We start from the raw sequence: 17,208 nt of genomic DNA, 5'->3' as shown, positions 1-17,208 counted from the left end.
TCCTCCTCCTGACCACATTCTAAAACTATGTGCAAATTGTTCCTTCCATAAACTGTCACTTCCTTGGCCCTTTATTTATAATGACTGTTATACTCACTCTCTTTCCGCCACAGTATAAAAAAGCCTAGCACACCTCATGATTGGACTAAGAAATTCCTGTCATTTAGTTGGAAATGATTTTCCCATTATCCCCAAAAACTCCTCACTGTGTCTAAGAACGCTTTTTTTCACAGGACAATACAGATCAGATTGACTTGAAAGGTCCTTTCACGTGACTACAGAATGCCTCTCATTCCACTAAAAGATACGCTAGTGCCTACAATAGCCTAGGACTAGACTATGAGTCCCAATGTAGAAAGACCACAAGTCCACAGATATGCCTGTTTATTTAAACATCTGTATTATCATCAGCGTGTGACTGTAAAGGCGGGACCTCGCGCTCTCTGTAACGCGCTCCATTGGCAACATCAGTTAAATGTCGTTGGTTCAATCCCTCGCAGATGTTGTTTTTATTCCCATTTGTAACTGGGAAATACTGTCGCTGCAATACATATGTCTTAATCATGCTAGTAGTTATTGACGTAAATGGCAGTGTTATAATGTTTCATGTACTGCAAATGTCACCACATAATGCGCTCTTAATTAGATTTGGTTGAAATACATTACAGTCACCCGATGAAAAAGTGTGCAAAGAGCATTAAAGAAACAAAAGGTTCATAACAGTAACAGGACATATCGAATTGTTTCAGTCCTCCACAGAGATTGCCAATGTATTAATGGAAATTTTAAAATATCTGCCCAACTGCCGTGACTCGGATTCGAAACGAGGTTGCTATTAACCACTATACGATCACAGCGAGCTACTTGGGCTGCTACAATGTGACGTTCCACCTCTATCATAAGCTGTACTCCATCTGTGATGTCATGACTCATGTTTGGATTAAAGGTTGGTTGTGATGTTATCCATGAGAATAAGTGGACACCTGATCCCCAGTCACTTATTTAAGATCTCAATAATCAAGTCAGAATCCAAATGAAAGTCATCAAAGTGGAGCCAATTAGAAATAATATAGTTACACAAACCTGGCAATGGTGCGGCAGCCAGGGCCGATAATGGCCCGCCAGCCTGAGAGCAGGAAAGTGTGAGAGCAGTGATGGTCTTGTGAGAGTTTACAGCTGTTATTGACCCTGTCCCCTTCCATTGCAGAGTTTTCTCCCTATAAGAAGTGCAGAGGCTCCCTCCGGGGTGCTAATAGTAAATTTATTTTTTTGCACAGGAGAAGTGCTCTTTGCCAATTGCACGTGCCAAATCACCCGAAGGCCGCCACCATAAAATTCAGGCATTCATATTCATGCGTCCTCCATGTTATGTCCTTATAAAGGGATGCATGTTCATGATGACTCCATGTCACACCTGCATACAAGGATGCATGTTCATGCCGCCTCGTTCTCTTGGCTTCATAAATGGATTTTATCTCCTCCCTGTCTCACCCTCATGCAGGGATGCATGACCAATGCTCCTTCCCTTCTCGCCCGCATACATGGATGCACGTTCATGTCTTCTCGTTCTCTCGGCTTCATACGGGGATTTTATCTCCTCCCTGTCTCACCCTCAGGAAGGGATGCATGACCAATGCTCCTTCCCGTCTCGCCCGCATACATGGATGCACGTTCACGCCTCCTCCTTCTCTCCGCTTCATACAGGGATCATATCTCCTCCCTGTCTCACCGTCATGCAGGGATGCATGACCAATGCTCCTTCCTGTCTTGCCCGCATACATGGATGCACGTTCACGCCTCCTCCTTCTCTCGGCTTCATACGGGGATCATATCTCCTCCCTGTCTCACCCTCATGCAGGGATGCATGACCAATGCTTCTTCCCTTCTCGCCTGCATACATGGATGCACGTTCACGCCTCCTCCTTCTCTCGGCTTCATACGGGGATCATATCTCCTCCCTGTCTCACCCTCATGCAGGGATGCATGACCAACGCTCCTTCCTGTCTCGCCCGCATACAAACGGGGATCATATCTCCTCCCTGTCTCACCCTCATGCAGGGATGCATGACCAATGCTCCTTCCCTTCTCGCCTGCATACATGGATGCACGTTCACGCCTCCTCCTTCTCTCGGCTTCATACGGGGATCATATCTCCTCAATGTCTCACCCTCACTTCCAACATGTGTAACTTCTTGTTCTCTTTGACGTCTGGGGCATGGGTGGCTACTGCACAGTTCTAGATGTCGCCCACCTGCAAGGTGCTATGGAAAGCACTTTTCCACATTGGACGTGCTATATTAACCCCCTCTCCCCAAATACAATAAAAATAAAGAAATATATGTGCTTCCATAATGTCTACCTTCTAATGTTTCATATGTGTAAGCACATTGTCCTCCTCCTGACCACATTCTAAAACTATGTGCAAATTGTTACTTCCATAAACTGTCACTTCCTTGGCCCTTTATTTATAATGACTGTTATACTCTCTCTCTTTCCGCCACAGTATAAAAAAGCCTAGCACACCTCATGATTGGACTAAGAAATTCCTGTCATTTAGTTGGAAATGATTTTCCCATTATCCCCAAAAACTCCTCACTGTGTCTAAGAACGCTTTTTTTCACAGGACAATACAGATCAGATTGACTTGAAAGGTCCTTTCACGCGACTACAGAATGCCTCTCATTCCAATAAAAGATACGCCAGTGCCTACAATAGCCTAGGACTAGACTATGAGTCCCAATGTAGAAAGACCACAAGTCCACAGATGTGCCTGTTTATTTAAACATCTGTATTATCATCAGCGTGTGACTGTAAAGGGGGGACCTCGCGCTCTCTGTAACGCGCTCCATTGGCAATATCAGTTAAATGTCGTTGGTTCAATCCCTCGCGGATGTTGTTTTTATTCCCATTTGTAACTGGGAAATACTGTCGCTGCAATACATATGTCTTAATCAAGCTAGTGGTTATTGACGTAAATGGCAGTGTTATAATGTTTCATGTACTGAAAATGTCACCACATAATGCGCTCTTAATTAGATTTGGTTGAAATACATTACAGTCACCCGATGAAAAAGTGTGCAAAGAGCATTAAAGAAACAAAAGGTTCATAACAGTAAGGACATATCGAATTGTTTCAGTCCTCCACAGAGATTGCCAATGTATTAATGGAAATTCTAAAATATCTGACCAACTGCTGTGACGTGACATTGCCTCACCGCAATGCCGTGACTCGGATTCGAACCGAGTTTGCTGCGGCCACAACGCAGAGTACTAATCACTATACGATCACGGCGAGCTACTTGGGCTGCTACAATGTTACGTTCCACCTCTATCATAAGCTGTACTCCATCTGTGATGTCATGACTCATGTTTGAATTAAAGGTTGGTTGTGATGTTATCCATGAGAATAAGTGGACACCTGATCCCCAGTCACTTATTTAAGATCTCAATAATCAAGTCAGAATCCAAATGAAAGTCATCAAAGTGGAGCCAATTAGAAATAATATAGTTACACAAACCTGGCAATGGTGCGGCAGCCAGGGCCGATAATGGCCCGCCAGCCTGAGAGCAGGAAAGTGTGAGAGAAGTGATGGTCTTGTGAGAGTTTACAGCTGTTATTGACCCTGTCCCCTTCCATTGCAGAGTTTTCTCCCTATAAGAAGTGCAGAGGCTCCCTCCGGGGTGCTAATAGTAATTTTTTTTTTTTTGCGCAGGAGAAGTGCTCTTCACCAATTGCACGTGCCAAATCACCCGAAGGCCACCACCATAAAATTCAGGCCTTCATGTTCATGCGTCCTCCATGTTATGTCCTTATAAAGGGATGCATGTTCATGATGACTCCATGTCACACCTGCATACAAGGATGCATGTTCATGCCGCCTCGTTCTCTTGGCTTCATACAGGGATTTTATCTCCTCCCTGTCTCACCCTCATGCAGGGATGCATGACCAATGCTCCTTCCCTTCTCGCGCGCATACATGGATGCACGTTCATGTCTTCTCGTTCACTCGGCTTCATACGGGGATTTTATCTCCTCCCTGTCTCACCCTCGGGAAGGGATGCATGACCAATGCTCCTTCCCGTCTCGCCCGCATACATGGATGCACGTTCACGCCTCCTCCTTCTCTCGGCTTCATACGGGGATCATATCTCCTCCCTGTCTCACCCTCATGCAGGGATGCATGACCAATGCTCCTTCCTGTCTCGCCCGCATACATGGATGCACGTTCACGCCTCCTCCTTCTCTCGGCTTCATACGGGGATCATATCTCCTCCCTGTCTCACCCTCATGCAGGGATGCATGACCAATGCTCCTTCCCTTCTCGCCTGCATACATGGATGCACGTTCACGCCTCCTCCTTCTCTCGGCTTCATACGGGGATCATATCTCCTCCCTGTCTCACCCTCATGCAGGGATGCATGACCAATGCTCCTTCCTGTCTCGCCCGCATACATGGATGCAATTTCACGCCTCCTCCTTCTCTCGACTTCATACGGGGATCATATCTCCTCCCTGTCTCACCCTCATGCAGGGATGCATGACCAATGCTCCTTCCCTTCTCGCCTGCATACATGGATGCACGTTCACGCCTCCTCCTTCTCTCGGCTTCATACGGGGATCATATCTCCTCAATGTCTCACCCTCACTTCCAACATGTGTAACTTCTTGTTCTCTTTGACGTCTGGGGCATGGGTGGCTACTGCACAGATCTAGATGTCGCCCACCTGCAAGGTGCTATGGAAAGCACTTTTCCACATTGGACGTGCTATATTAACCCCCTCTCCCCAAATACAATAAAAATAAAGAAATATATGTGCTTCCATAATGTCTACCTTCTAATGTTTCATATGTGTAAGCACATTGTCCTCCTCCTGACCACATTCTAAAACTATGTGCAAATTGTTCCTTCCATAAACTGTCACTTCCTTGGCCCTTTATTTATAATGACTGTTATACTCTCTCTCTTTCCGCCACAGTATAAAAAAACCTGGCACACCTCGTGATTGGACTAAGAAATTCCTGTCATTTAGTTGGAAATGATTTTCCCATTATCCCCAAAAACTCCTCACTGTGTCTAAGAACGCTTTTTTTCACAGGACAATACAGATCAGATTGACTTGAAAGGTCCTTTCACGCGACTACAGAATGCCTCTCATTCCACTAAAAGATACGCCAGTGCCTACAATAGACTAGGACTAGACTATGAGTCCCAATGTAGAAAGACCACAAGTCCACAGATATGCCTGTTTATTTAAACATCTGTATTATCATCAGCGTGTGACTGTAAAGGCGGGACCTCGCGCTCTCTGTAACGCGCTCCATTGGCAACATCAGTTAAATGTCGTTGGTTCAATCCCTCGCAGATGTTGTTTTTATTCCCATTTGTAACTGGGAAATACTGTCGCTGCAATACATATGTCTTAATCAAGCTAGTGGTTATTGACGTAAATGGCAGTGTTATAATGTTTCATGTACTGCAAATGTCACCACATAATGCGCTCTTAATTAGATTTGGTTGAAATACATTACAGTCACCCGATGAAAAAGTGTGCAAAGAGCATTAAAGAAACAAAAGGTTCATAACAGTAACAGGACATATCGAATTGTTTCAGTCCTCCACAGAGATTGCCAATGTATTAATGGAAATTCTAAAATATCTGCCCAACTGCCGTGACGTGACATTGCCTCAACGCAATGCCGTGACTCGGATTCGAACCGAGGTTGCTGCGGCCACAACGCAGAGTACTAACCACTATACGATCACGGCGAGCTACTTGGGCTGCTATAATGTGACGTTCCACCTCTATCATAAGCTGTACTCCATCTGTGATGTCATGACTCATGTTTGAATTAAAGGTTGGTTGTGATGTTATCCATGAGAATAAGTGGACACCTGATCCCCAGTCACTTATTTAAGATCTCAATAATCAAGTCAGAATCCAAATGAAAGTCATCAAAGTGGAGCCAATTAGAAATAATATAGTTACACAAACCTGGCAATGGTGCGGCAGCCAGGGCCGATAATGGCCCGCCAGCCTGAGAGCAGGAAAGTGTGAGAGCAGTGATGGTCTTGTGAGAGTTTACAGCTGTTATTGACCCTGTCCCCTTCCATTGCAGAGTTTTCTCCCTATAAGAAGTGCAGAGGCTCCCTCCGGGGTGCTAATAGTAAATTTATTTTTTTGCGCAGGAGAAGTGCTCTTCACCAATTGCACGTGCCAAATCACCCGAAGGCCACCACCATAAAATTCAGGCATTCATGTTCATGCGTCCTCCATGTTATGTCCTTATAAAGGGATGCATGTTCATGATGACTCCATGTCACACCTGCATACAAGGATGCATGTTCATGCCGCCTCGTTCTCTTGGCTTCATACAGGGATTTTATCTTCTCCCTGTCTCACCCTCATGCAGGGATGCATGACCAATGCTCCTTCCCTTCTCACCCGCATACATGGATGCACGTTCATGTCTCCTCGTTCTCTCGGCTTCATACGGGGATTTTATCTCCTCCCTGTCTCACCCTCGGGAAGGGATGCATGACCAATGCTCCTTCCCGTCTCGCCCGCATACATGGATGCACGTTCACGCCTCCTCCTTCTCTCGGCTTCATACGGGGATCATATCTCCTCCCTGTCTCACCCTCATGAGGGGATGCATGACCAATGCTCCTTCCCTTCTCGCCTGCATACATGGATGCACATTCACGCCTCCTCCTTCTCTCGGCTTCATAGGGGGATCATATCTCCTCCCTGTCTCACCCTCATGCAGGGATGCATGACCAATGCTCCTTCCTGTCTCGCCCGCATACATGGATGCACGTTCACGCCTCCTCCTTCTCTTGGCTTCATACGGGGATCATATCTCCTCCCTGTCTCACCCTCATGCAGGGATGCATGACCAATGCTCCTTCCCTTCTCGCCTGCATACATGGATGCACGTTCACGCCTCCTCCTTTTCTCGGCTTCATACTGGGATCATATCTCCTCAATGTCTCACCCTCACTTCCAACATGTGTAACTTCTTGTTCTCTTTGACGTCTGGGGCATGGGTGGCTACTGCACAGCTCTAGATGTCGCCCACCTGCAAGGTGCTATGGAAAGCACTTTTCCACATTGGACGTGCTATATTAACCCCCTCTCCCCAAATACAATAAAAATAAAGAAATATATGTGCTTCCATAATGTCTACCTTCTAATGTTTCATATGTGTAAGCACATTGTCCTCCTCCTGACCACATTCTAAAACTATGTGCAAATTGTTCCTTCCATAAACTGTCACTTCCTTGGCCCTTTATTTATAATGACTGTTATACTCTCTCTCTTTCCGCCACAGTATAAAAATGCCTAGCACACCTCATGATTGGACTAAGAAATTCCTGTCATTTAGTTGGAAATGATTTTCCCATTATCCCCAAAAACTCCTCACTGTGTCTAAGAACGCTTTTTTTCACAGGACAATACAGATCAGATTGACTTGAAAGGTCCTTTCACACGACTACAGAATGCCTCTCATTCCACTAAAAGATACGCCAGTGCCTACAATAGCCTAGGACTAGACTATGAGTCCCAATGTAGAAAGACCACAAGTCCACAGATATGCCTGTTTATTTAAACATCTGTATTATCATCAGCGTGTGACTGTAAAGGCGGGACTTTGCGCTCTCTGTAACGCGCTCCATTGGCAACATCAGTTAAATGTCGTTGGTTCAATCCCTCGCGGATGTTGTTTTTATTCCCATTTGTAACTGGGAAATACTGTCGCTGCATTACATATGTCTTAATCAAGCTAGTGGTTATTGACGTAAATGGCAGTGTTATAATGTTTCATGTACTGCAAATGTCACCACATAATGCGCTCTTAATTAGATTTGGTTGAAATACATTACAGTCACCCGATGAAAAAGTGTGCAAAGAGCATTAAAGAAACAAAAGGTTCATAACAGTAGCAGGACATATCGAATTGTTTCAGTCCTCCACAGAGATTGCCAATGTATTAATGGAAATTCTAAAATATCTGCCCAACTGCCGTGACATTGCCTCACCGCAATGCCATGACTCGGATTCGAACCGAGTTTGCTGCGGCCACAACGCAGAGTACTAACCACTATACGATCACGGCGAGCTACTTGGGCTGCTACAATGTGACGTTCCACCTCTATCATAAGCTGTACTCCATCTGTGTTGTCATGACTCATGTTTGAATTAAAGGTTGGTTGTGATGTTATCCATGAGAATAAGTGGACACCTGATCCCCAGTCACTTATTTAAGATCTCAATAATCAAGTCAGAATCCAAATGAAAGTCATCAAAGTGGAGCCAATTAGAAATAATATAGTTACACAAACCTGGCAATGGTGCGGCAGCCAGGGCCGATAATGGCCCGCCAGCCTGAGAGCAGGAAAGTGTGAGAGCAGTGATGGTCTTGTGAGAGTTTACAGCTGTTATTGACCCTGTCCCCTTCCATTGCAGAGTTTTCTCCCTATAAGAAGTGCAGAGGCTCCCTCCGGGGTGCTAATAGTAAATTTATTTTTTTGCGCAGGAGAAGTGCTCTTCACCAATTGCACGTGCCAAATCACCCGAAGGCCACCACCATAAATTTCAGGCATTCATGTTCATGCGTCCTCCATGTTATGTCCTTATAAAGGGATGCATGTTCATGATGACTACATGTCACACCTGCATACAAGGATGCATGTTCATGCCGCCTCGTTCTCTTGGCTTCATACAGGGATTTTATCTCCTCCCTGTCTCACCCTCATGCAGGGATGCATGACCAATGCTCCTTCCCTTCTCGCCCGCATACATGGATGCACGTTCATGTCTCCTCGTTCTCTCGGCTTCATACGGGGATTTTATATCCTCCCTGTCTCACCCTCGGGAAGGGATGCATGACCAATGCTCCTTCCCGTCTCGCCCGCATACATGGATGCACGTTCACGCCTCCTCCTCCTCTCGGCTTCATACGGGGATCATATCTCCTCCCTGTCTCACCCTCATGCAGGGATGCATGACCAATGCTCCTTCCTGTCTCGCCCGCATACATGGATGCACGTTCACGCCTCCTCCTTCTCTCGGCTTCATACGGGGATCATATCTCCTCCCTGTCTCACCCTCATGCAGGGATGCATGACCAATGCTCCTTCCTGTCTCGCCCGCATACATGGATGCACGTTCACGCCTCCTCCTTCTCTCGGCTTCATACGGGGATCATATCTCCTCCCTGTCTCACCCTCATGCAGGGATGCATGACCAATGCTCCTTCCCTTCTCGCCTGCATACATGGATGCACGTTCACGCCTCCTCCTTTTCTCGGCTTCATACGGGGATCATATCTCCTCCCTGTCTCACCCTCATGCAGGGATGCATGACCAATGCTCCTTCCTGTCTCGCCCGCATACATGGATGCACGTTCACGCCTCCTCCTTCTCTCGGCTTCATACGGGGATCATATCTCCTCCCTGTCTCACCCTCATGCAGGGATGCATGACCAATACTCCTTCCCTTCTCGCCTGCATACATGGATGCACGTTCACGCCTCCTCCTTCTCTCGGCTTCATACGGGGATCATATCTCCTCAATGTCTCACCCTCACTTCCAACATGTGTAACTTCTTGTTCTCTTTGACGTCTGGGGCATGGGTGGCTACTGCACAGTTCTAGATGTCGCCCACCTGCAAGGTGCTATGGAAAGCACTTTTCCACATTGGACGTGCTATATTAACCCCCTCTCCCCAAATACAATAAAAATAAAGAAATATATGTGCTTCCATAATGTCTACCTTCTAATGTTTCATATGTGTAAGCACATTGTCCTCCTCCTGACCACATTCTAAAACTATGTGCAAATTGTTCCTTCCATAAACTGTCACTTCCTTGGCCCTTTATTTATAATGACTGTTATACTCTCTCTCTTTCCGCCACAGTATAAAAAAGCCTAGCACACCTCATGATTGGACTAAGAAATTCCTGTCATTTAGTTGGAAATGATTTTCCCATTATCCCCAAAAACTCCTCACTGTGTCTAAGAACGCTTTTTTTCACAGGACAATACAGATCAGATTGACTTGAAAGGTCCTTTCACGCGACTACAGAATGCCTCTCATTCCACTAAAAGATACGCCAGTGCCTACAATAGCCTAGGACTAGACTATGAGTCCCAATGTAGAAAGACCACAAGTCCACAGATATGCCTGTTTATTTAAACATCTGTATTATCATCAGCGTGTGACTGTAAAGGGGGGACCTCGCGCTCTCTGTAACGCGCTCCATTGGCAATATCAGTTAAATGTCGTTGGTTCAATCCCTCGCGGATGTTGTTTTTATTCCCATTTGTAACTGGGAAATACTGTCGCTGCAATACATATGTCTTAATCAAGCTAGTGGTTATTGACGTAAATGGCAGTGTTATAATGTTTCATGTACTGCAAATGTCACCACATAATGCGCTCTTAATTAGATTTGGTTGAAATACATTACAGTCACCCGATGAAAAAGTGTGCAAAGAGCATTAAAGAAACAAAAGGTTCATAACAGTAAGGACATATCGAATTGTTTCAGTCCTCCACAGAGATTGCCAATGTATTAATGGAAATTCTAAAATATCTGACCAACTGCCGTGACGTGACATTGCCTCACCGCAATGCCGTGACTCGGATTCGAACCGAGTTTGCTGCGGCCACAACGCAGAGTACTAATCACTATACGATCACGGCGAGCTACTTGGGCTGCTACAATGTTACGTTCCACCTCTATCATAAGCTGTACTCCATCTGTGATGTCATGACTCATGTTTGAATTAAAGGTTGGTTGTGATGTTATCCATGAGAATAAGTGGACACCTGATCCCCAGTCACTTATTTAAGATCTCAATAATCAAGTCAGAATCCAAATGAAAGTCATCAAAGTGGAGCCAATTAGAAATAATATAGTTACACAAACCTGGCAATGGTGCGGCAGCCAGGGCCGATAATGGCCCGCCAGCCTGAGAGCAGGAAAGTGTGAGAGAAGTGATGGTCTTGTGAGAGTTTACAGCTGTTATTGACCCTGTCCCCTTCCATTGCAGAGTTTTCTCCCTATAAGAAGTGCAGAGGCTCCCTCCGGGGTGCTAATAGTAAATTTATTTTTTTGCGCAGGAGAAGTGCTCTTCACCAATTGCACGTGCCAAATCACCCGAAGGCCACCACCATAAAATTCAGGCATTCATGTTCATGCGTCCTCCATGTTATGTCCTTATAAAGGGATGCATGTTCATGATGACTCCATGTCACACCTGCATACAAGGATGCATGTTCATGCCGCCTCGTTCTCTTGGCTTCATACAGGGATTTTATCTCCTCCCTGTCTCACCCTCATGCAGGGATGCATGACCAATGCTCCTTCCCTTCTCGCCCGCATACATGGATGCACGTTCATGTCTTCTCGTTCTCTCGGCTTCATACGGGGATTTTATCTCCTCCCTGTCTCACCCTCGGGAAGGGATGCATGACCAATGCTCCTTCCCGTCTCGCCCGCATACATGGATGCACGTTCACGCCTCCTCCTTCTCTCGGCTTCATACGGGGATCATATCTCCTCCCTGTCTCACCCTCATGCAGGGATGCATGACCAATGCTCCTTCCTGTCTCGCCCGCATACATGGATGCACGTTCACGCCTCCTCCTTCTCTCGGCTTCATACGGGGATCATATCTCCTCCCTGTCTCACCCTCATGCAGGGATGCATGACCAATGCTCCTTCCCTTCTCGCCTGCATACATGGATGCACGTTCACGCCTCCTCCTTCTCTCGGCTTCATACGGGGATCATATCTCCTCCCTGTCTCACCCTCATGCAGGGATGCATGACCAATGCTCCTTCCTGTCTCGCCCGCATACATGGATGCAATTTCACGCCTCCTCCTTCTCTCGGCTTCATACGGGGATCATATCTCCTCCCTGTCTCACCCTCATGCAGGGATGCATGACCAATGCTCCTTCCCTTCTCGCCTGCATACATGGATGCACGTTCACGCCTCCTCCTTCTCTCGGCTTCATACGGGGATCATATCTCCTCAATGTCTCACCCTCACTTCCAACATGTGTAACTTCTTGTTCTCTTTGACGTCTGGGGCATGGGTGGCTACTGCACAGATCTAGATGTCGCCCACCTGCAAGGTGCTATGGAAAGCACTTTTCCACATTGGACGTGCTATATTAACCCCCTCTCCCCAAATACAATAAAAATAAAGAAATATATGTGCTTCCATAATGTCTACCTTCTAATGTTTCATATGTGTAAGCACATTGTCCTCCTCCTGACCACATTCTAAAACTATGTGCAAATTGTTCCTTCCATAAACTGTCACTTCCTTGGCCCTTTATTTATAATGACTGTTATACTCTCTCTCTTTCCGCCACAGTATAAAAAAACCTGGCACACCTCGTGATTGGACTAAGAAATTCCTGTCATTTAGTTGGAAATGATTTTCCCATTATCCCCAAAAACTCCTCACTGTGTCTAAGAACGCTTTTTTTCACAGGACAATACAGATCAGATTGACTTGAAAGGTCCTTTCACGCGACTACAGAATGCCTCTCATTCCACTAAAAGATACGCCAGTGCCTACAATAGACTAGGACTAGACTATGAGTCCCAATGTAGAAAGACCACAAGTCCACAGATATGCCTGTTTATTTAAACATCTGTATTATCATCAGCGTGTGACTGTAAAGGCGGGACCTCGCGCTCTCTGTAACGCGCTCCATTGGCAACATCAGTTAAATGTCGTTGGTTCAATCCCTCGCAGATGTTGTTTTTATTCCCATTTGTAACTGGGAAATACTGTCGCTGCAATACATATGTCTTAATCAAGCTAGTGGTTATTGACGTAAATGGCAGTGTTATAATGTTTCATGTACTGCAAATGTCACCACATAATGCGCTCTTAATTAGATTTGGTTGAAATACATTACAGTCACCCGATGAAAAAGTGTGCAAAGAGCATTAAAGAAACAAAAGGTTCATAACAGTAACAGGACATATCGAATTGTTTCAGTCCTCCACAGAGATTGCCAATGTATTAATGGAAATTCTAAAATATCTGCCCAACTGCCGTGACGTGACATTGCCTCACCGCAATGCCGTGACTCGGATTCGAACCGAGGTTGCTGCGGCCACAACGCAGAGTACTAACCACTATACGATCACGGCGAGCTACTTGGGCTGCTACAATGTGACGTTCCACCTCTATCATAAGCTGTACTCCATCTGTGATGTCATGACTCATGTTTGAATTAAAGGTTGGTTGTGATGTTATCCATGAGAATAAGTGGACACCTGATCCCCAGTCACTTATTTAAGATCTCAATAATCAAGTCAGAATCCAAATGAAAGTCATCAAAGTGGAGCCAATTAGAAATAATATAGTTACACAAACCTGGCAATGGTGCGGCAGCCAGGGCCGATAATGGCCCGCCAGCCTGAGAGCAGGAAAGTGTGAGAGCAGTGATGGTCTTGTGAGAGTTTACAGCTGTTATTGACCCTGTCCCCTTCCATTGCAGAGTTTTCTCCCTATAAGAAGTGCAGAGGCTCCCTCCGGGGTGCTAATAGTAAATTTATTTTTTTGCGCAGGAGAAGTGCTCTTCACCAATTGCACGTGCCAAATCACCCGAAGGCCACCACCATAAAATTCAGGCATTCATGTTCATGCGTCCTCCATGTTATGTCCTTATAAAGGGATGCATGTTCATGATGACTCCATGTCACACCTGCATACAAGGATGCATGTTCATGCCGCCTCGTTCTCTTGGCTTCATACAGGGATTTTATCTCCTCCCTGTCTCACCCTCATGCAGGGATGCATGACCAATGCTCCTTCCCTTCTCGCCCGCATACATGGATGCACGTTCATGTCTTCTCGTTCTCTCGGCTTCATACGGGGATTTTATCTCCTCCCTGTCTCACCCTCGGGAAGGGATGCATGACCAATGCTCCTTCCCGTCTCGCCCGCATACATGGATGCACGTTCACGCCTCCTCCTTCTCTCGGCTTCATACGGGGATCATATCTCCTCCCTGTCTCACCCTCATGCAGGGATGCATGACCAATGCTCCTTCCTGTCTCGCCCGCAAACATGGATGCACGTTCACGCCTCCTCCTTCTCTCGGCTTCATACGGGGATCATATCTCCTCCCTGTCTCACCCTCATGCAGGGATGCATGACCAATGCTCCTTCCCTTCTCGCCTGCATACATGGATGCACGTTCACGCCTCCTCCTTCTCTCGGCTTCATACGGGGATCATATCTCCTCCCTGTCTCACCCTCATGCAGGGATGCATGACCAATGCTCCTTCCTGTCTCGCCCGCATACATGGATGCAATTTCACGCCTCCTCCTTCTCTCGGCTTCATACGGGGATCATATCTCCTCCCTGTCTCACCCTCATGCAGGGATGCATGACCAATGCTCCTTCCCTTCTCGCCTGCATACATGGATGCACGTTCACGCCTCCTCCTTCTCTCGGCTTCATACGGGGATCATATCTCCTCAATGTCTCACCCTCACTTCCAACATGTGTAACTTCTTGTTCTCTTTGACGTCTGGGGCATGGGTGGCTACTGCACAGATCTAGATGTCGCCCACCTGCAAGGTGCTATGGAAAGCACTTTTCCACATTGGACGTGCTATATTAACCCCCTCTCCCCAAATACAATAAAAATAAAGAAATATATGTGCTTCCATAATGTCTACCTTCTAATGTTTCATATGTGTAAGCACATTGTCCTCCTCCTGACCACATTCTAAAACTATGTGCAAATTGTTCCTTCCATAAACTGTCACTTCCTTGACCCTTTATTTATAATGACTGTTATACTCTCTCTCTTTCCGCCACAGTATAAAAAAACCTGGCACACCTCGTGATTGGACTAAGAAATTCCTGTCATTTAGTTGGAAATGATTTTCCCATTATCCCCAAAAACTCCTCACTGTGTCTAAGAACGCTTTTTTTCACAGGACAATACAGATCAGATTGACTTGAAAGGTCCTTTCACGCGACTACAGAATGCCTCTCATTCCACTAAAAGATACGCCAGTGCCTACAATAGACTAGGACTAGACTATGAGTCCCAATGTAGAAAGACCACAAGTCCACAGATATGCCTGTTTATTTAAACATCTGTATTATCATCAGCGTGTGACTGTAAAGGCGGGACCTCGCGCTCTCTGTAACGCGCTCCATTGGCAACATCAGTTAAATGTCGTTGGTTCAATCCCTCGCAGATGTTGTTTTTATTCCCATTTGTAACTGGGAAATACTGTCGCTGCAATACATATGTCTTAATCAAGCTAGTGGTTATTGACGTAAATGGCAGTGTTATAATGTTTCATGTACTGCAAATGTCACCACATAATGCGCTCTTAATTAGATTTGGTTGAAATACATTACAGTCACCCGATGAAAAAGTGTGCAAAGAGCATTAAAGAAACAAAAGGTTCATAACAGTAACAGGACATATCGAATTGTTTCAGTCCTCCACAGAGATTGCCAATGTATTAATGGAAATTCTAAAATATCTGCCCAACTGCCGTGACGTGACATTGCCTCACCGCAATGCCGTGACTCGGATTCGAACCGAGGTTGCTGCGGCCACAACGCAGAGTACTAACCACTATACGATCACGGCGAGCTACTTGGGCTGCTACAATGTGACGTTCCACCTCTATCATAAGCTGTACTCCATCTGTGATGTCATGACTCATGTTTGAATTAAAGGTTGGTTGTGATGTTATCCATGAGAATAAGTGGACACCTGATCCCCAGTCACTTATTTAAGATCTCAATAATCAAGTCAGAATCCAAATGAAAGTCATCAAAGTGGAGCCAATTAGAAATAATATAGTTACACAAACCTGGCAATGGTGCGGCAGCCAGGGCCGATAATGGCCCGCCAGCCTGAGAGCAGGAAAGTGTGAGAGCAGTGATGGTCTTGTGAGAGTTTACAGCTGTTATTGACCCTGTCCCCTTCCATTGCAGAGTTTTCTCCCTATAAGAAGTGCAGAGGCTCCCTCCGGGGTGCTAATAGTAAATTTATTTTTTTGCGCAGGAGAAGTGCTCTTCACCAATTGCACGTGCCAAATCACCCGAAGGCCACCACCATAAAATTCAGGCATTCATGTTCATGCGTCCTCCATGTTATGTCCTTATAAAGGGATGCATGTTCATGATGACTCCATGTCACACCTGCATACAAGGATGCATGTTCATGCCGCCTCGTTCTCTTGGCTTCATACAGGGATTTTATCTTCTCCCTGTCTCACCCTCATGCAGGGATGCATGACCAATGCCCCTTCCCTTCTCACCCGCATACATGGATGCACGTTCATGTCTCCTCGTTCTCTCGGCTTCATACGGGGATTTTATCTCCTCCCTGTCTCACCCTCGGGAAGGGATGCATGACCAATGCTCCTTCCCGTCTCGCCCGCATACATGGATGCACGTTCACGCCTCCTCCTCCTCTCGGCTTCATACGGGGATCATATCTCCTCCCTGTCTCACCCTCATGCAGGGATGCATGACCAATGCTCCTTCCTGTCTCGCCCGCATACATGGATGCACGTTCACGCCTCCTCCTTCTCTCGGCTTCATACGGGGATCATATCTCCTCCCTGTCTCACCCTCATGCAGGGATGCATGACCAATGCTCCTTCCTGTCTCGCCCGCATACATGGATGCACGTTCACGCCTCCTCCTTCTCTCGGCTTCATACGGGGATCATATCTCCTCCCTGTCTCACCCTCATGCAGGGATGCATGACCAACGCTCCTTCCCTTCTCGCCTGCATACATGGATGCACGTTCACGCCTCCTCCTTTTCTCGGCTTCATACTGGGATCATATCTCCTCAATGTCTCACCCTCACTTCCAACATGTGTAACTTCTTGTTCTCTTTGACGTCTGGGGCATGGGTGGCTACTGCACAGCTCTAGATGTCGCCCACCTGCAAGGTGCTATGGAAAGCACTTTTCCACATTGGACGTGCTATATTAACCCCCTCTCCCCAAATACAATAAAAATAAAGAAATATATGTGCTTCCATAATGTCTACCTTCTAATGTTTCATATGTGTAAGCACATTGTCCTCCTCCTGACCACATTCTAAAACTATGTGCAAATTGTTCCTTCCATAAACTGTCACTTCCTTGGCCCTTTATTTATAATGACTGTTATACTC

At 46.1% G+C, this 17,208-nt stretch overlaps 3 non-coding genes across 3 annotated transcripts; all 3 read right to left on the bottom strand.

Moving 5' to 3' along the window:
* Window positions 1-5,696: 5,696 nt before the first annotated feature.
* On the bottom strand, window positions 5,697-5,768 carry TRNAH-GUG (transfer RNA histidin (anticodon GUG)). The gene has a single exon. It is a non-coding gene; the product is annotated as a tRNA-His (tRNA).
* Window positions 5,769-13,114: 7,346 nt separating this feature from the next.
* On the bottom strand, window positions 13,115-13,186 carry TRNAH-GUG (transfer RNA histidin (anticodon GUG)). The gene has a single exon. It is a non-coding gene; the product is annotated as a tRNA-His (tRNA).
* A 2,403-nt stretch (window positions 13,187-15,589) lies between these two features.
* On the bottom strand, window positions 15,590-15,661 carry TRNAH-GUG (transfer RNA histidin (anticodon GUG)). The gene has a single exon. It is a non-coding gene; the product is annotated as a tRNA-His (tRNA).
* Between the last annotated feature and the right edge of the window lie 1,547 nt (window positions 15,662-17,208).

The sequence above is a fragment of the Ambystoma mexicanum genome, assembly GCF_040938575.1.
Source record: "Ambystoma mexicanum isolate Mex_15411 chromosome 12 unlocalized genomic scaffold, UKY_AmexF1_1 Mex_chr12_unloc.1, whole genome shotgun sequence".
In the NCBI taxonomy this organism is placed as follows: domain Eukaryota; kingdom Metazoa; phylum Chordata; class Amphibia; order Caudata; family Ambystomatidae; genus Ambystoma; species Ambystoma mexicanum.
This window is presented reverse-complemented; position numbering and strand designations above follow the sequence as displayed.